We start from the raw sequence: 20,577 nt of genomic DNA on the forward strand, positions 1-20,577 counted from the left end.
TTACTTAGATCCAACAGGCTGTCTGAGTCAGTCCAGAAATATGAAAAAGAATTACAAATCCCCCACCGTTCACACGATAGCTGCATCTAATTTTAGAGCTCGATGAAATTCTATGGTTGACGAAGGACGTCAACTGGTTGGAAAACCATGGAGAACGACCACGAGCAATGAGTCATCCTATAGACGTTGAAAAATACATACAAATGGGTTTCGTTCGCTAACAGTGCTACGGCACATTTAGCAGACCGGCTGGATGTTAGTGATGCATTCAACGTGTAGATTACGTGACATATGAAGGACGGGGTAACCTCTTCAAGGGCATTACGTTGTGGTACATTGTGGATGTTGGGTCATACATATGACAGGGGAAGACGAGGCTGTCGCGATACATTTGAACGTTCATGACAACATCACGTGGACATTTAAGACAGAAGAAACAGTATTTTTTTTTATTTTATACTAGCTGAACCCAGCATGCGTTGCAAAGCCAGAGTAAGGCATGCAATTCCCGTTCCCGTTCCCGTTTCAAGTGATGGTTGGAACTCAACAACGTCTCTTCATCGCCGTGCCGTCATAAACCAACCCTTCCCGGACTTGCATACAACAAATTCTGAAAGTTCCACCGTAATCGGTTCAGTGGTTTAGAACAGTGCTTTCCAAATTGGGAGTCACAACCCCCTGGGGGGGCCGTAGGATTTCTTGCGGGGGCCGCGAAAATATTCGGTAGAAAGTACAAATATTAATTTATGTATATCTTTGTGAAGGTAGACGAGTTCTTTTTTGAGAATGAAATTGAATGGTTAAAATGTGTTTGACTATGTATGTACTCACGGTGAAGCAGCTATGACTGGGATATCGGGATTTTAAGCTGAAGTAAAAAAGGTATACCCTGATGCGAAACATATTCACTGCATAATACATAGAGAACATCTAATTTTTCGACATATACATATATTGTGAACTCAGTGAAATTTTAAATGAAGTTGTCAATAGTAAATTTTGTGAAAAATAATGCTTTAAATACAAGATTATTTAGCATTTTTTGCAAAGAGATGGATTCAGTGGATGCGATGCATCCGCTCTAAAATCGACAGACAGATTAACGGACGGCTGCTTTAAATGCAATTCTCATCTTCTCGAATGATAGATTGCACATCAGGTGACGGGTAACCTTTCGATGTGCACAGATGCAATTATTAAAATGGTAATTATAAAATTGAGTTGGATCTTTCAGGCGAGTTTAATAAGGCAAGATTCGATAAGTTCCGAATCTTGCCTTATTAAACTCGCCAGAAAGATCCAACTTAATTTTACTAATTGCATCTGTACACATCGAAAGGTTACTCGTCTTCTGATGTGCAATCTATCATTGGAATTTAATGAAAAAAGTATTTCAGAATTTTGGTTAAGGCGACAGCAAGAATATCCTGCTATTGGAAAAGAAGCCCCGGTAACTCTTATTCCTTTCGCGATTACGTACCTATGTGAAACAGCATTTTCGTCATTACTTATATTACAAAATAAGCAAAGGTCATGCCTTTCCACGGAGACTTTGGAAGATGCTTTGCGAGTTAGCATTTCTGACATTGAACCCGATATCGATTTGTTATGTAAAAACATGCAACCTCACCTATCACATTAAATTGTTTCATGTGTGTATAGTTTTTATTTAAAAAAATGTTTTTAAGCAAGTTCCTATAATTTTGTGCTGAATATAAATATGTGTATTATAATTGTAATAATAACTGCCAAATAAACCTCTTAACTGGAAAAAAATCTTTTAGGGGCCGGGAATTAATTATTTCAGATTTAGGGGGCCGTAACATGCAATTAATTGGGAAGCACTGGTTTAGAAGCCTATTCGAAACAGACAGACAGACAGACAAACATTCAATTATATATATATATATATATATATATATATATATATATATATATATATATATATATATATATATATATATATATATATATATATATATATATATATATATATATATATACATAGATATAGATTTGTGACAATTTTATGTACTTAGATGTAAATCACGTAATTGATGGATCAATTAATTTTTATTACAATCTTTTTATTAAAGATGAAGGCAATATAACGTGGAGACTGACCAGTAGGTAGTTGACCAATGGGTGGACAGCGATCTTCTTTCAATCAGCGATTGAGACTATTACCCAGGCCTGGGCAAATAAAATACTATTTTTCGATATACATTATTTATTATCGTGAAAGAAATTAAAACATATTTTTTTTTAAATTGTATACAAAACAACTATTTAAATTGTCAAATGAAACTGTATTTTAATTTCAGGAGAAAATTTTGTGGTTGAAATTCTTAAAAATGCTTGTAAATTTTCATCTGTGATGCTTGATAGTCAAGAATTTTTATTGATATTCATGATTGAACATGTTTGTTTATATATTTAGGTTGATCAAAAAACCACCAACATTTTTTGAGCAAAATCTCTAAGTTTGTCGAATTATTCCGTATTAAGGGCGTTGTAAAATTTGCAAATTTCTTCATGACGGTGTAATTCTCTTAAATCAGCATCCCACTGTAAATATATAATCTTAATTTATAACTCCGTCGATACGCTATCAATATATATTGCAATTGATCTCGTATAATTGCCAAGTCTATCTCAATTGTTCGGAAGTCGCCAAATCTTCATGGAAACTCACCACTTAAATCGTTGATAATTTCAGCATTTCTTCAAATTTATTGTTTGGTATCTTCAGCAATTTCATGGTTGAAAAGTGGTCTACCCGTTTAATCAATAAATGGTGAAGAAACAGTCGTAGTTTTAATTTAAGTGCATTCAAACTTTTCACCATATCATGGACATATGTATAAATTTTCCCCTTGGAACACTGTGATGAAAGTATTTAAATGTGTTACGATGTCCAAAGTAAATGCAAAATCACACAGCCAGTCACTATCAGTTAATTCGATAATATTTTTAATTTCTAAAAATGGAACGATTTCTTCTTTTGTATCCCATACTCGCCGAAGTACTTTTCCATCGAATATGATTATGATCAATAATATCTGTAAACTCAGATTCAATAACTTGAAGGAAAGCAATGAATTGTCTGTGTTTCAAGCCACTCGGTCGTATTAAATTTTATATTTACATTAAGATGTCACATGTTCAGCTAGTTATTATTATAAATAATAAATTAAATACATTTGTCTTCCGCGCACACTCGGCTTTAATGGACCCGTCTTTTCGTTACATACATATATGATCATTGATTTTCTCTTTTTGATATTAATAGACGGACCCCATTTTTGACATGATATATAAGATGATAAAATGAAAAAATCAAATATTGGTTGCTAATCAATATACATATGTATGTATCTACATTTCGAATTTGAGCGTAAAACTTTCGATCGGGACTCAAATCACACCCGATCCGAAATTTGTAAAATTTGAACGTATTATATAATTATATTAATGGAGAAAATGGCGCCGAGTGCGTCCCCAGAAATTGAAGGTAGTTTTTCCAAGCGCACAGCCTCATTACGCTTATGTGTGGTCGTGGGTGGTGGCGGCACGGGCGCGGCTGGAGGGGGCCAGGGGGCCCTGAGGGCGGTCGGGAGGGCCCCTGGAAAGGGGCTTTGGTGGTGGTCTACCATGGAGAGGGATATGCGGGGGGGGTAGGGTGCAAGGGGGAGGGTATTCTGACGCGCCGGGCTTTAACGCGACGCTAAATACCGTCGGCAGTCTGTCGTCGATCTTCGAACCGGTAGCTCGTGAATCTCCTCCTAGGTCCGCAGCTCTCCCAGCACCACTTGCAACCCTCGAGCAACTCATCTCGACTCAACCCAACTCAACTCAACTCACCTCGAGCAACTCATCTCGAGTCATCAACGGTAAGTGGGAACCGCGCCAAAAACTTCACTTTGAAAAACTTGCGAATTGTACATTACTGCACGGTTCACATCTCACGAAGGCATATTTTTTTGTGTGCGTTTGATTTATTTGTTATATTAATATATATATATATATATAAATATATATATATATATATATTTATTTATAAAGCGTTTAGCTTCAATCGGGTTTACCACATACATATAAAAGCGAGAATGTTGATATATGCCAAAGTGAAGTTGTCGTTGTTGCTTAGTTTCTTATTATTGATGGTTGCTTTCTATTTTTTGTATTTATTTTTTCTGCGTTTTACTCAATATATGACGAGGAGGAGGAGTACGTAAGGAGTGGTTTTTTTTTAATTGCGATGATTGTAATTTTATATACATTTTATATACACATATATTCACAAAGTTCATTTAAAATAAATAATTATTTGAGTAAATTTTACATTTGTTTAAAAATATAACGTAGTACTTCAATTTCACGTGTTGCATTATCGTAAGTACTATTTGATTTTTAATTTAACATACATACATACATACAAACACATATAGTTTTTTTCTGTTTTAAATTCTTTCTATTTATATTGTATTTTATGGTATTGTTTCGTTTTCAAAATTTTATCTAAAAAAGGTTGATAATTTTAATGCAATTATAAATACGCACTCACTTCGTCTAAATAATTGAATTACAAATTACAAACCTTGCAATGAAATAAAATCACTTCTGATCTGAAACGGGCGGGATTGTTTGCTTTGTTTGTAAAACTTGAAACTTCGTCAAAAAATGAGCCTTGATAAGGTTGAAGTTAGAGGTGTAAAATCTCGGGAATTTTACACCGTGGGAAATTGGATATCTGTTTTTCAATAAGATATTGATCATTTTTCTTTTAAACATAATTTGAACATTTTACTATTGAATGTAGTGACACAATTTGAAATCACTTTCATTGTGTTGTTTTGCCATTTTGTGAGTCGAAGTTGTCAAAACAAAACATTTATATTATTGTAACTGCTTTATTTTTATTATGGAATTTATTCCCACCCGAAATTCCCGGGAAAGAATATGCAATTTTTCTGACCCGGTTAAAATTTTTTTTAAGCTTTTTACGCTAATTTCACAACTTAAAAGCAACTTAGTTAATGGTGCTATTTTAATAATTATGTATACTGAATTAATAACAAACAAATAATTTTTTTCAGCAAATCAGGACTATTCGATATGGATTTTTCATTATGTTAGTTCCATTTATTATAAACTTTTTATTTAATCATTCACCATTCATTATGTAATGTTATAAAAATGATGCACACGTCAATAAGAGGAAAAAAATGCATAGTATAAAAATATCAACTTATAAATATTACAATTACATTTTTCATAAACACACAACTTGCAAAAGATACATGATACATTTAAAAGTCACTTACATTGTTCCATATGTACATTTCCCGTTTGTTTTTCCCTCTAATAAAGATTTATATTGAATACATAGGTATATTCTACGACATACGAATATAAAAACATATATTAAATGTGATTTTACGTATCTGAATAATTTAAATGAGCGCGTTTTACTAATATATGTACATACGTACATATGTTTGCATTGAAATATACATATTTTTTGACTAAAATTCAAATTATTTCACAGAATTTTCATATCAAAATTTTCCTTATTTTTCCAAAAAAAAAAAAAAATCAGATAGAATGAGCCCCATTGTCGGTATTTGTAATTATATAATTTGAAAACCATTTTGCACGAAATATCCGATTGCATAAAATCTTGTTTATTTTTGCTGCCTTTGTATAATAAAGTGACGACGCACAAAGAAAACATCTAATCGAATTTAATCTCGATTCGCCAGTAGGTACATATTCAAATTAAATAATATTAGGTATATCAGCGAAGATTCTTTAGATAAATCTTAATAACACACAGACATGTACACACATGGATTATTCTATATACCAATTATTCCATTCAGATGATAAAGCTTTAAAATAAACAATTTTCTCGCGATGTTTATAACGTGTATGTACTTGTATAATGAATACTGATATTTTTAATATTCTTTATCCCGTTAACTGAAATTTTACTATCATTATTTGACTTTGTGTAGAAATTATAGGTAGAAACTTTATCGATAGCGGTTTAAAATTGAAAAAAAACTGCAATCGTAATAATTTTCATGGAATTTTTCAACAATTTACATACACATAATATGTAAATCAGAGATAAAATCAAGTGAAATACCTTTACATTGATACTAATTAGAACACAGTATCAATTTTAATTTATTTCATTTGATTTTATATCTGAGTTATAAACATATTATTTGTATGTAAATTGTTGAAAAAGTCAGTGAAAAGTATTTTAATTGCAATTTTGTTTTCAATTTTAAATTACTATCAATAAAATTTCTACCTATGATATCAATACGTCCAATAATGATAGTTTAAATTCCATTAATGGGATAAAGAACATTTAAAAATCTGTATTGATTCAAAAAATATATACACGTCATAAACATTGCGAGAAAATTTGTTTATTTTAAAGCTTTATAATCTGCATGGAATTAATGGTATATTGAATCATCCATTTGTGTATATATATATCATGTATCTGTGTGTTATTCAGCCTTATCTGAAGAATTTTCGCTTATTTGCCTAATATGTATTCGTCATTTTGAATATGTGCTTGGCGAATCGAGATTAAATTCGATACAATGTTTTCTTTGTGTATCGATACTTGGTCATACAAATATGTAGGTATAAAAAGTGTCAAAGGCAGCAAAAATAAACAAGATTTTATGCGATCTGATAATTCGTACAGAGTGGTTTTCAAATTATATAATTGCAAATAATGGCAATGGGGTTCGTTCTATCTGGTTTATTTTTGCTTGGAAAATTTTGCATACGAGTATAAATGTGAAAATTCAGCAAAATAATTTAAAATTCAGTCAAGAAAATATGTTTATCTAAATACAAACATGTATAGGTATATTATATATAATTTGAGGTTCCCGGGAAAATGCACTAAATTGCATTGAATAGTGGCGAAGTTTCGAGAAGTCCTAATTTTCAAAGGCGCTCAAAAATAACTTACGCAATAGAATACGCTCGAATAACATACAAATACCCTTTGACGCTTTTTAGTGGAATTCTAACGCGTTAGTTCTTCTTGACTTTTCGATTCTTCTGACTCTTAGGTCTTCTGATGTCTTCGGGTGCATTTTTCCGGTCACCATCATTTTAACTTTATTTTCAGATTTTCAGAAGGATATATAAAAAAACAATCAAATCAGTATTTATTTATAGGTATGTATATACATACACATCAAATACATACATCGAGAGAAAAAGAAAACCTTTATAAAATCACTAAAACTTACTAAGGCCAATTTAATAAGTAGCCACTTCTGTTATATACATATGTATAGATATAATATAATTTTTATGTGGGTAACACTTAGTATATATGTATGTATGTATACACAAGTCTTCTCATGATCATTACGAAACCGTTGATATTTTATAAATCGAGCTTTTAATGACTTGTAATCTTCAAGAGAGCGTCCGATGCTATATTATTTATTATTACATACACATTTTCCCTTTAAAAAGAAACGTTAAAAATATATCATTTCTCAACACAAAGAAAATATTTATTTTCGCAAAAAAAAAGAAATTGCGCATTTAAAAATGAGACTTGATATAATAAGACATGTCTACACTAACTAATTTGAACTTGCGGGATGTCGACTATACTTGCTGGTCGCTAAGACCAAATACGTATGTATGTAATAATAAGTAGATAATTACGCATAGTTAGTTGAAGTCGTTCAAATGTACTGTAACCACTGTAGCTATTATAATAATGAAGTCAAAATAATTTATATTGAATTAAAAAGCAGAAATATATAAAATTAACTCCCATTGTTAATTTAATTTATTTGACTTTTAGTGAATTATCACAGACAGAAATCATATGAAATTTAATATTCATTTCATAAACAAGAGTTATGTATTCTCTCAGGAAATTTTCAATCCTCTTATACGCACACAAGTTCATATGTACAATGAATGAGCATTGTACATTTAATATCGACAAGTAAAATGCACGTATTTCTGTTTGTTTCCGGGAATATGCAGCAAAATTCATCTGTGATTCGTATTATTTACGCAATATATGTATGTATGTATGTACTGCATACATTGTATATAAAACATGATAAATGATAGAGTAGTGCATTGGCATACCTGGTTATTATTTTACCTTGACGTCACAGGGCATTATAGCAATCAGTGCAATTGTTCGTTTAATGATTGGTCGCAGTAACTATGTATTTTTGTAAAATGTGTATGCAATTTAAAAATTCACCATTCAATTTGTAAAATTGATTGCTTTGATACGTTTACATTGTATAATACAAACACAGGTAACTTTAAATAGAGCTTTCCCCCTCGCGTCTATGGCGATGCATTGGCAAATTGGTAATCAACGATCGGAAATCAGGATTTAGATATACATATGTACTTCATTTTTGTAAAATATCTATACCTCTTTATACATACATATATATGCATATAAAATTTGCTTAATACAAACAAGGTTGTAGCAAGATTTCGGCTATTACGAGGGAATTTTCGCCCTATTGTATATTTGCATACAATCCTTCAGTTATATTATACATTTAAATGCACACGCATACATATGAATATAAGCGAACTATTTTATGCGAAATCTCAATTCCGAAATTGAGCTTTTTAATTATAATTGTTCGCATATTTATTTGTGAAAATTTGTACAAAATATCCTAACTGCAAACAGACAGTTTATGTCACATCCAATTCGCGAAATCGTTCATTTCATGTAAATAATAAAAATAAAAGCTCCATTCGTCAATAGTGCAACCCGGTTGCTTTGTTTGTCATTTTGTTTTCAGAGTATTGAATTTAAATAAATAAAAATGGAAATGGAAAAATTTCAATGAAAAAAAAATCCGTTACCTGTCATTTACAAACATGTTTCGAAAACTGTAATATGTACATACGTACATACATATGCATCATACACAAAATTTAATTATGAAATGAAATGCAAAAAAATAAAAAATTGTAAAGCTCAATTCCTGAATTTTCAGTAAACAAAAAGCTCCGATTATCATTAGTATATGAGCCGTTATAGTTGAAAGTGGCATAAGCGCACTTTTCTTCATTTCGAAAAATATCTCGCTAACCATTAAATATAATATTTTGCGTTTAACAATATTTAAAAACATTGGTGGCCTGTTTTAAAATATTGTTAAACGCAATTTAAGCTACTGTTATTCTGCTTTTCCAAGATTCTGGTTATATCGAATTTTAATTAGTGATAACAATTTGTGAATTAAGTCAAACTATTTTTGGATCTGAAAATTGAACTTCCGCCGCTTTCAAATATAACGGCTCATATATAATATGTATATGTGCATATATTATTTGACAATGTACCTTAGATAATACTGTAGTTGACAAAAGTTTGCATATTTATACTTGTCAACTGTCACACGTATATGATTATTACATTTTCGGAATTATTTTTAGGGTTTTAATATAAAATAGAATCAGCTAGAAACGAAGCATCTCGTTACAAACGTGTCTAATATCAAAAGTACATATTTCGTGATATATTATGATGAAATGCTATATATTCCCAGAAATTCGCTTTAACCGACAAATACATACATAAATTCAAACCATTTTTATCAGGACTATTTTAAAGCAGATCACGAAAGTTGAAATGCTCGGAATTGATCCTTCTACCAGTGACCGCATTACGAAGTTAAAGAGAGAAAATCTTTTTTAATTAATATTTTTCATTCAAATAGTTAAAGCGCTTTGATCGTTCTCATTTCGAAACTTTGATATACATACATATATTACTGCACGTATGTACGTAAAATCGTACTACTACATATATTAATACTATGTATGTACATACATATATTAGTGGACCTTTCGTCGTATCAATGGAACATTAAATAAAAAATATCATTAATTTTAAACAAAGTCTTGTGCCTCCAACCAATCGATTTATCTAGACAAAATTTCAAAATTGTAGGTTTTTTCATATATGCATCTCTTTTGTTAGGAAAAATTTTGATTGATTAACGAGAAATCGAAGTCGCTCTTCTCTTCAAAGTCCACAAACAAAGCGCGCGGTGCTCCTAATGGGGGTTTGTATAGTGGAAGTGGTCATTTTCAGAAAATCGTCACATTTTTCATGTTGCCATGGTTAATTTAAGAATAAAAATCATCGAGATCTTTCTTGGGCATATCGAAAAAATGTACGTTTAATACAATACATTTTTCGGTTTTGCTCCGGCCTAATGTACATATACCGTACAATATTATATCATAATATCATCATCAGGCACTCACCATCCACTGCAAGATGAAGGCCTTTCCTATACGTTTCCGTTTGTCGCTGTTTTGCGCAACTCTCATCCGTCTCACATTCTTCTAGTTTCGTCTACCCATCTTCCTTGGGGCATTAATTTCACCTTTAAATTATCTCAGGTAGCATTCTAGCACTTTCTTTGTCCATCTTTCGTCATTCTTCAAATATGGGGTTCACCGTTATCCATCACTGTCAAGAAAGGATAAATACAAATAAAAAATATCACCGAAAACACTCCAGCGGGTTATTTTTGGGACTATGTATCATGTATATGGGCTAGGGGTGCTGCGTTTTTTTGCATGTTTAAAACTATCTAAAAAAAAAACACGTCCCAGTGTGTCTTCGCCCTTACCTTCACCATTACATCGACCATCTTTGCCAAACTTCTAACCTACGTATTTAGTTTCCTATCTCTTCTCGTTATGCCGAGCATACGGCGTTTCACACTTCTTTGAGAAAACAGGACCTTATGCAACATTCTAGCATTCAATGCTCAAATTGTATACTTCTTCACTGGCAAGACACTGATCGACGATCTTTTTTTCAGGCTCATTGGCGTTTTAGATTTGAAAATGGCATTTATTCGCCTAAATGCACTCCCTCGTAATTTCATACGTCTCTTTATTTCCTCTTCTGTATTACCGGACATGTCAATGATTTGACCTATGTAGATTTAAATAATGTTTAACTACTTATTCTGTCCTATTGTCTTATGTAACTACTTCTTCTGTCCTATTCTCTTATGTAATATACTATCGGGCATGCAATATTTATTATACGTTAATTTAGTCTTGTTTACGTCAATTTTTGGTCTTACGCACTTCCCCTGTCCAGCAGTATTAGTCGCCTTAGTCTGTTAAGTCAGCTGGATTAATAATATGTCGTCTGCGAACCGAAGGTTACTTAAGAGGCGACGGTTGATGCTTATATCATAATATATTATAATAAATATTGGCAAAATTTTGAGTAGGCTTCACTTCTCCCCTGCTTTTCACTTTCAATTTGTAATGAATCATTAGACAATGTTGATCATGTCACACTTTGTAAAATAAATATGATATTAAGAAAATATTTTCTCTGGTATTATGTACATATACATACGTACATTGTATAATCCGCTTCGAAAATAAAGATTTTATTCACATACATACATATAGCTTTAAAGTAACCGAACTAAAAGTTCATAGATATTACATAATCTTTTGTCCAAGTTATCTTCTGAGAACGGGAGACGATTCTAAAGTGCTAACTATTCATTGGAATTTTCAATGCCATCTAATATTTATAAATTTATTTTACTTGCGCATACATACATATTTATATGTGTAAAATTAATATTATTAATACTTTCTAGAATTGTATAAAAAAAACACTTGTAAGAATTACCTTCCAATCCATATTTAACTAAGCGTGGATATATTATATACATATATCTACGGGTATGTATAGCCACGCTTTTATATAATAGAAAAACGTGCCCTTAATATATTATATAAGGGTTAACGTGAAAATATGATCATTTTAAATAGAATTGTAAATTACTTTTTCAAACTTTCTAGCGTCAAATGGTATATTGTTTTCAACATAAAAACACCAAGTTGAAAACAAAGCACAGAAATGTGAATATCTTTGCTTTACCTTAGCTCAAAAATATCAAAATGATTTTCTTTAAATTGCTTTCTGCGGTTAATTTCATAAAATGGAGTAAATATTCTCTCAGCCGTTATGTAGTTAATTGCTCATTCTACGATTCTACGTTTATACCTTATAATTGCATTTTCAATAAGCTACTTATCGAATATCGTTTCTACCTATACATACATAAATATATACGTATAATACTTACAATCGAACAGTCAGTAAGTTCATTTGAAATTTTACTTATTTCCGTTTGTCGTTTTGAATTCTTACATTAAATACATAACATTAGGCATACTACATATATATTGGAATAGTACATACATACATATAAATATACGTTGTATAATAACTTATTAACAGTTTTAGATGGATGCTTTTCGTACAAAAAATGCTTCACTATTGTCAATTTCTTAGAAAAACCATGCCTTTTTGCTCTCTTGCTTTGAACGCTAATGGAGCGGTCTATTTTTATATGAAGAGCATCCTTCCCACGTCGATCTTTGCTTATTAAATCAATAACGTAACAAAATATATTTTAATAAATGATCAGTTGGTTTTCATACATATACATACATACATATGTACATGCATATATGATTACTTGATTTGATGAAACAAGTTTTCTTCAACAGATAAAATAAAATCACGGACTTTTATGGGTTAAATATATGTGCATATATATTTTCCAAACTATTTATTGTCATTCTGCATCAAAAGAAAATTATATGTATATCGGAAATTGCAAACAAATTTAAGTTTTACGGTAAAATAAGAATCAATCCGTACAATACTATGGTTACCATACGTCACGTTTTTTATGTGTTTTGCGATCGTCCCGTCGTTTTCGTAAAACAGTTTGATTGGTCTCGTTTTGTCCCTAATTTTCAGAGCATCTCGTTTTGAGTTCTGAGAAATTTGGTCACCCTATCTATTCACCAAATTTTATACACATTTTTTCCTCTTTTTGAACGACGACATAGACAATTGCGTAAAACAAATAAAGCACATTTTCATATTATGTATAATTTAAAAAGAAAGCTCAAAATCGGTAAGTATTTTTCAATCATCTTATTACATTTATAACATTGACCGGAAATCGAATCAGAGTCATCAAAAACTCACATCTAAATTCATTAACATGTACATACATATGTATATACAAATATATGGCATATAGCAATATGGTTTAAATAATCAATACGTTATTTGTTTTAAAACATTTTTTCTTTTTTTTTAAATTGGAAATTATATTTGAATTATAATGAATGAAATTAGTCTTCAATTATTATATACTAAAGTTGTGGCAGTCGAAAGATAATATGATTTTCGGATTTCATATGGTTTGCGACAATGTCCTTTAATGTTTTTCTTAATCGTAATCTAATTTAACTAACATTTAAAGTTAACATTTGAGATGCGAAATCATTACATTAAGAATCCAGACTTGGAATTACTATTGATATTTTTTCAAATACTAACATATTGAATGGAATGCTAATAACGAACTGCCATTTCTCACATGAGCCGTTGAAAGTGGGATACATATGTAGTGTATTTTAATTCTACATAAAACTAGCAACATCCCAGTGGTAAGCGTGTAACGCTTTCAACTGAGTGGTCACAGGTTCACTCCCTGGCCCGTGATACGTGAGTTCAGGTGGATCGTTTCTTATTCACTTTCAAATATAATATAACAACTCATATGCAGTCTACGAGAATATCATTGCAATCAACATTGACATTTACCACGGACTGCCTGCAAATCGCTGCCCCCCAACTTATCACAGTTTCCAAGCGTCAACTTGCCCTATTCAACGATGCGCACGTATTGTTATTGCTATGCGAGAGATAACCTCGGATTGATGGCGACTCTAAAAGCGCCATATTGCCGTGTCGCTCGCTATCGCTAATATGCACCTTCATTGGTGCTACATTTTTAATTGATTACATTTTCTGCGCGTGCCGATATAGCAACTCAACGAACTCAACGCATTATATTTCATTCATTTTTTTATTTGTATAGTCCTGGAAATGAGCTTGAAGGAATCTTTCGAAAATTGGTGTTCTTCGGTACAAGCTGGTGCATTGTCTCTAGATCCAGGCTCACCTTCATCTTCATCGATGCCTCGCCGTACTAACAAGCCGCTTACGGAGAAGAAACGCAGAGCCAGGATCAATCGCAGCCTCACCGATCTGAAGAGCATCCTTTTGGCTGAGAGACGTCCTGATTCGATGCTGGGCGGCCGTTGCCATAAGCAAACCAAGCTTGAGAAGGCCGACATCCTGGAGATGACCGTCAGGCATTTCCACATGCTGCGCGTGTTCGAGAGTAGCGGTAATTATGTTTTGAATTTCGTCATTTGAATACACTGCGCTGTTTATTTGATATACATATGTACATAATTTCGCTTGCGGATTTTATCAAGCGCGGCGCCCTTGTGTGTTTATCTGCTTGCCGATTAAAGCGAATGCTGATTTGTAGTTTTATAAACATTTTTTTATAAACAATGTGTCAATGTGTATGTACATACATACATACCGGAGTGAAAAATGCAAATCATATCTTTTAATGCGAGTTATTATGACGCATTCACTTATAAATCAATTTTGTCATCAGTAAAGAGCGGACCGTTCTGTAGTACAAAACTAGAGAGCAAAAAAAGGTTCACCATAAAAATTAAGAATGCACGGCGAACAATGATAACAATGAACGGCGCAAAGTGGCTCTGGTCTCTAGTCATCAGTAAGATTAAGCGCTAGGGTGCTATTTTCCAGGAAAGAGGGTTTGCCTCTTGTCAACCTTCAAAGCTAGAGAGCAAATAAAGGTTCACAATAGAAATTCACAATAGGCTTTCCTGGAAAATGGCACCCTAGCACCTATCCTTAGTCATCAGTTAAGAGCGGCGGTCGAGTTGCCGCCATAAAATAACAATAGACATCTCCATTGTCAGAAAAAGCAGAAGAGTAAAAAAAAAGGTTGACAATAGTGAACCTATTTATTTCAGCCGTCGGGCAACCTAACCGCCGTCCCTTAGTCATCAGTAAAGGGCGGCGGTCAAGTATCCATTGCCCACAAAAAATGGTTCACTATTGTTAATTACTATTGTCCTACAAAGCAAGAGCAAAAAAAAGGTTGACCATAGTGAGCCATTTTTGTGGGCAATGGAAGCTTGACCGCCGCCCTTTAGTCATACAAGGACCGGCGTTTACTATTGTCAACCTTTTTTTTTGGTCTCCTGCTGTCTCGGATAATGGAGAGGTCTACTGTTATTTTATAGTGGCAACTCGACCGACGATCTCTAGTCATCAGTTTATTCGTCTCTGTTTTGATCAATTTTCATCCATATCATCTCACACATTTTCCTAACTTGGTCTACCCATTTTCATTGCGGTCTTCATTTTACCCTTTTAAATTTTCTCAGGTATCATTCTAGCACTTCTTTTGTCCATTTTTCGTTCATTATTAGTTCAATCTCTTCACTCTATCCACTCTATCCACTATATCCACTACTCTTGTCAGACGAGAGGGGGGGGAGAGGCAGGGTAAAATTCCAGGGCCCAGTTTCGGAAATCATACCTGTTATTTATTTATTTATTTTTAATACACATATATCAGTGTCTTCACAGGTTACCCCAATATAAAACCATACTGTCTTATTCAATTATTTAAAAAAAATAGCAACCAACATATAGGTATTTTTCTAATAGTTTTTAGATCTTTTTTTAAGTTAGGGCCCGGAATTTCTCTCAGCGGCCCTGGTCATACTTCTTACCCACGTATTCCTCGTTATGCCAAACATGTAGCGTTCTATACTTCTTTGAGTGAATTGTACTTTATATAGCAGCTTAGCGTTCAATGTCCAAATTTTTCTAATTTCATACACCCATCTTCTCTGTTGTCTTTCTTGCACCCTTTTACATTCTATCAGGTACCATTCGAACACTTCTTTCGTTCATCTACCGTCCGTTCTTCTTACTACGGTACACGCCCATTGACTTTTCAATTTATTTACTCTCATCAACACATCAACCACCTTTCTCATACTTCTAACCCACGTATTCCGTTTTCTATCATTTAAGTTAACAATTACAATAATTTGTTTTCTTTCTTCCGTTTGCCGCTTCTTAAAATGTGCCGCCCTTAGGCGCCGCCTTATTTGCCTATGCTCACGGGATTTTCCTGCCAACGATGAACGTAGTGGATAACTTGCGTCGTTAAATCAAGAGAATGTTAAACAAATATTAGATAGATAGTCGAGGAAGTTTTCAACAACTTTTAAAATCAAAATAACGGCTGGATCAGGAAAAATATGATGATTTTCTGAATAGATCGCTTTCGCAATGCCCGTTGTTGGCGTTGACGAATTTTTGGAAAATTTGCGACTTTTAATTCTAGTTAATCAGTCAAAACTCATCATCGATCCAATTAAACTGCAATATGTGACTATTGAACGTTAATTTTCTTTAAAAATAGTAATAAAAACTATTCTAAAAAAAAAGATATATGAAAAAAGGCCACTTTTATATAATTTTTGTCGATATTGGGTAATAAGACATTGTTTAAAATCGATGAAAGTTTTCAACTAGCATTCTTTTGATATGACGTAAGTTTTCCTCTGGGTCCATCGAGGGAAATCCAAAGCTCACATTTTTCGCTTCGCCTAATGTATAATATTATACATATGTACATACATACACATTATGTACATTCATTCAAATTATAGAATGCGCGTTGCAACGTTTAATGTATTAAACAAACTTAATTTGAGTTATTAATCAAGTTTTGTTCCTGCTTTCATATTCTATCATACCACATTGATTAAAATGACATCCCACTTTTAAACAATACAATGTTCAAAAGTTATGTTCTATCTAGGGATTGCATTAATTGTAATGTAAATTGGAAAATTATCAAAAAATATTTTATCGCGAATAAAGTACATATTTATGTACATATGCAGGTATTTTATTGCATCAAAAATCGATGCAAATGGCGTATTGTGGACTAGACAGTGTGTAATTTGTTTATTTTTATTATTATGTGTCCAAAATGACTAAAATTTTGAGCGAGATGAATATGCAAGACAGTAAACTCATCATATTTCTCTTTTGTTACAGGTCTTCAAGTCTTGTACAATGGTAACTTATTAATAATAACTCAATGTAATATGTCGAGTTCGGCTAAGGTTCGGTGCAATTGTAAATAGTAAACCGTTCTAATAGACCGTTCTATTAGTGTTTAAAGCGAGAGAGCAAAAAAGTATGGTTTTTCCATGTAAAATAGTACCTCCTTTTTTGTGAACATTGCACCGATAATTGGCCATTCTTTAGTAATAAGTTGTAATCAAAATGCCTTCCGGTAGTTTAAATGTTCTCTTGTCGCACCGCTGATGCATTCGTCAGAGTGGCTACACTGCTGCATGCCTAAGAGTGGCAACACAGACCAACCAAGTCGTAATTAATGCAATCAGAGGGTTGTTTCAAATATGATCATTAATTATTACTAATGGACTTACATGTATGACATTCATCTGAGATTTGTTTTTAAATATCTATGTATGTAGGTCATCGTTTTTAGAAAAAGTTAGCACATAAAGTTATCTAATCTAATCCACGTACTTTTTTCATTTACCGATACATCGGTAATTTGAGAAATTATTTACCGTTTACCGTTAAACGAAATTTGACGGCAAAGTGCAATCCCTAGTTTCATTATATTTAATTTCAAATCGCGTATCAATTCCTTTCCAAAACCACCCATTGAGATTTTCAATGTTTTTTGCAACATTCATTTTAAATTTTGCATTGCATTTTTGGTTATATTTTTCATTAGTTAGAGCCAGTGGCGTAGCGTTAATTTCAAGCGCCCCCCTGCAAAATATTTTAAGGCGCCCCTTAAAATATTTTTATTATTATTTAATATAATATATTCATATTATTTTCTTACCGCCGAATAAATTTCCAAAATAATAGTTCATGTCTTTTTTATGGCAAACACTTTCTAACAAAATATTTTGTTGAAATTCATATTATTTGTCCTCTCATGTTCAATTCTTATCAGCTCTTATCCTTTTAATCGATGTTGTGACATAGTTGATGTAATTTTAATAAGTTTCAATTTCAAACGAAATAATTTGTAATAAGTTTCAACTTCGGGAACGAGCTCTCCGCAGTGACTACGGTTACCGGAAGTGTGAGGAACAAGATGATTGAAATGACGAATTTATAGAATAATTACAAATGAAGACCTTTTCCAAATGAAGAACACTGTCGATCTTCTTTATTTTTACAAGGTTTATTTTCTTTTAAGCACGAACGGAAATCAAGCACTTGATTAGACAATGATTTGTCAAAATCATTGACATATTGGTCGGTTAGAGATTTGGCTTCACAATATATGTACATACATACATACACAATATACATATGTATATGTATGTTAATCGTTATCTGATAATTCAACGACATTTTTGCTTTGCAGGAAAGTGAACTTTGAAACAATATCATTAAATGACGTGAAAGGTTACTTTTACTTAATATGGCACTATGTATGTAAAAGGTAACTTTTACATAGTGCCATATTAAAAATTATTTAAAAATTGGTCCTGGTATTGTGAATCATGACTAAGTTCATCAAAGTGCTTTTAGACAAGAGATTAATGATTCCATGTCAATTTTGGCTTCAACCCTCATTTAGTTGCAATATTTGTTGAAATTTTTACCAATTCTTCAAATTTACTTCAGAAATTAATGATCCCGTCAAATGTATTTCTAATCATTTACTGAGCACTGATAACATCGGCGTTTTTTGATTGAAGTACTTTACAACGTTGGGAGGCCAAAGAATTTGATCAAAAAGCAGGAGTATGTGATTGTACATCTTTTCTTTTACTTTTTAAAATTATTTCTGTAAGACATTTTAAAACATCTGCACATATATACATACATATGTATATGTATGTATCTCAAAGTGCTTTGATGGAATCTAATCTGGACGACCAACAAGTCGGGCACAATCTCTTTAAAGTAACTGATGATGAATTTTCTTTAAAAACTTCCCACCTGTTGTGCATATAAGAGAGGTTTTTAAAAAATTAGGTACAAAGAAATTACAGACAAAATTTAAAAATTAGTGAAAAAGGCGCTTTGCGGCGCCCCCCAAGTCTTCGGGCGCGGTCGCTACGCCACTGGTTACAGTCTTTGCGTGCATTATTTGTTTGTACATATTTTGGAAATCATTTGGCAAACTAATTTTTCTATGTTTTTACAACGCATCTTTTAATAAACTGACCATTATATCCCGCATTTTTTTCTGTCTACTGTATGCAATATATGCAGTAAACACTGAAATTGATATAGCTACATTTACAGTTAGTACAATTGGGGATATCTAATCGATATCTGGCACACTGAGTTTATGGGGTGATTTAAATATGTATGATATGTTAAATAGGTATACTTACACTAACAAGAATCGCCTTCATACCTGAAATGTCTTTTGACTTCTGGTACACTTTGTGGGGGTGGGGGCTAGGGGGTGGGGGGGTAGGGGGTAGGGAGTCGGAGTGGGTGGTAGTTAGTTTCCCTTCACGCGTAAACAGGAAAAATATCGAGAAAATGTTTCTCATTACACTCCGGCGATTTAATTGGACTCAAGTAAATGATTCGTGTATAGTCGCTTTTAAACGAAATTAACTGAAATTCCCTTATCATAACAATGCACAATGAAGCATCTTCCTTTTTTTTATTTTCCGCTTCCGTTTCCACCTTAATGCAAACGTGTGAAAGTCGCAAACATTTGATACATGGAGTCACAAATATCAAAATCGGCAGCACTACAGATGTACTCAGAAAAATACTTTTTCAATCGAGTACAGCTCATGGGATCGAACCCGGCGCCTCTCGGCGCTAGGCAGAAGCTTAACTACCGAGCTATGCTGCTGGCTATTCGCCGTTACATATTTTTTACTTTATCTATGTATGTAGTAACAATAGGAAGTATGTACTGCGACGAGGTACTGGTACTAGTAACTCGGAAGAAGTACTTTTACTCTAGAGAATCAAGATTTTTTTATAATTTTCCTGCGAAAGTTTTCAGTGTATTGAACTAAAATTTCATATCTAGAAGTTTTAGCTTAATTAATACCAAGCATCATAATATTTAGATAAGATCCATAAGCCGACCCGTCAGCAATGCTGACGTTTTAAGCAAAATAAATAATGTTGAAAACACGAGCGATTTTCAAGCTCGAACATGTTTAAAATGTACCTTTTAAAATGACCTATAACAGCCAGACTTCTCATGTTTGAATTTTTAAGTTCAAATTTCGATTTATTGTTTATCGTAAAACATAAATAACAATAAATGTCATTGGCGAGCGCATACTTCCACGAAATTTTTTGACTTGTACTTTCAAGTTTAGTACAAGCTCCGTCTAACGACTCTAAAGTCGAAAACCCACAAAAGGACAGGCAGCACGTGTTATTTTTAGATAGTTTTGCACGTTAAAAACGCTAGCATGCATAGTCTATGTTATGGCACCCACGCTAAAATCCTTGTGTTGACGTAGGTTTGACAGTGATCGATAACGATG

The sequence above is a fragment of the Arctopsyche grandis genome, chromosome 2 (genome assembly GCF_051622035.1).
Source record: "Arctopsyche grandis isolate Sample6627 chromosome 2, ASM5162203v2, whole genome shotgun sequence".
Classification (NCBI taxonomy): Eukaryota; Metazoa; Arthropoda; class Insecta; order Trichoptera; family Hydropsychidae; genus Arctopsyche; species Arctopsyche grandis.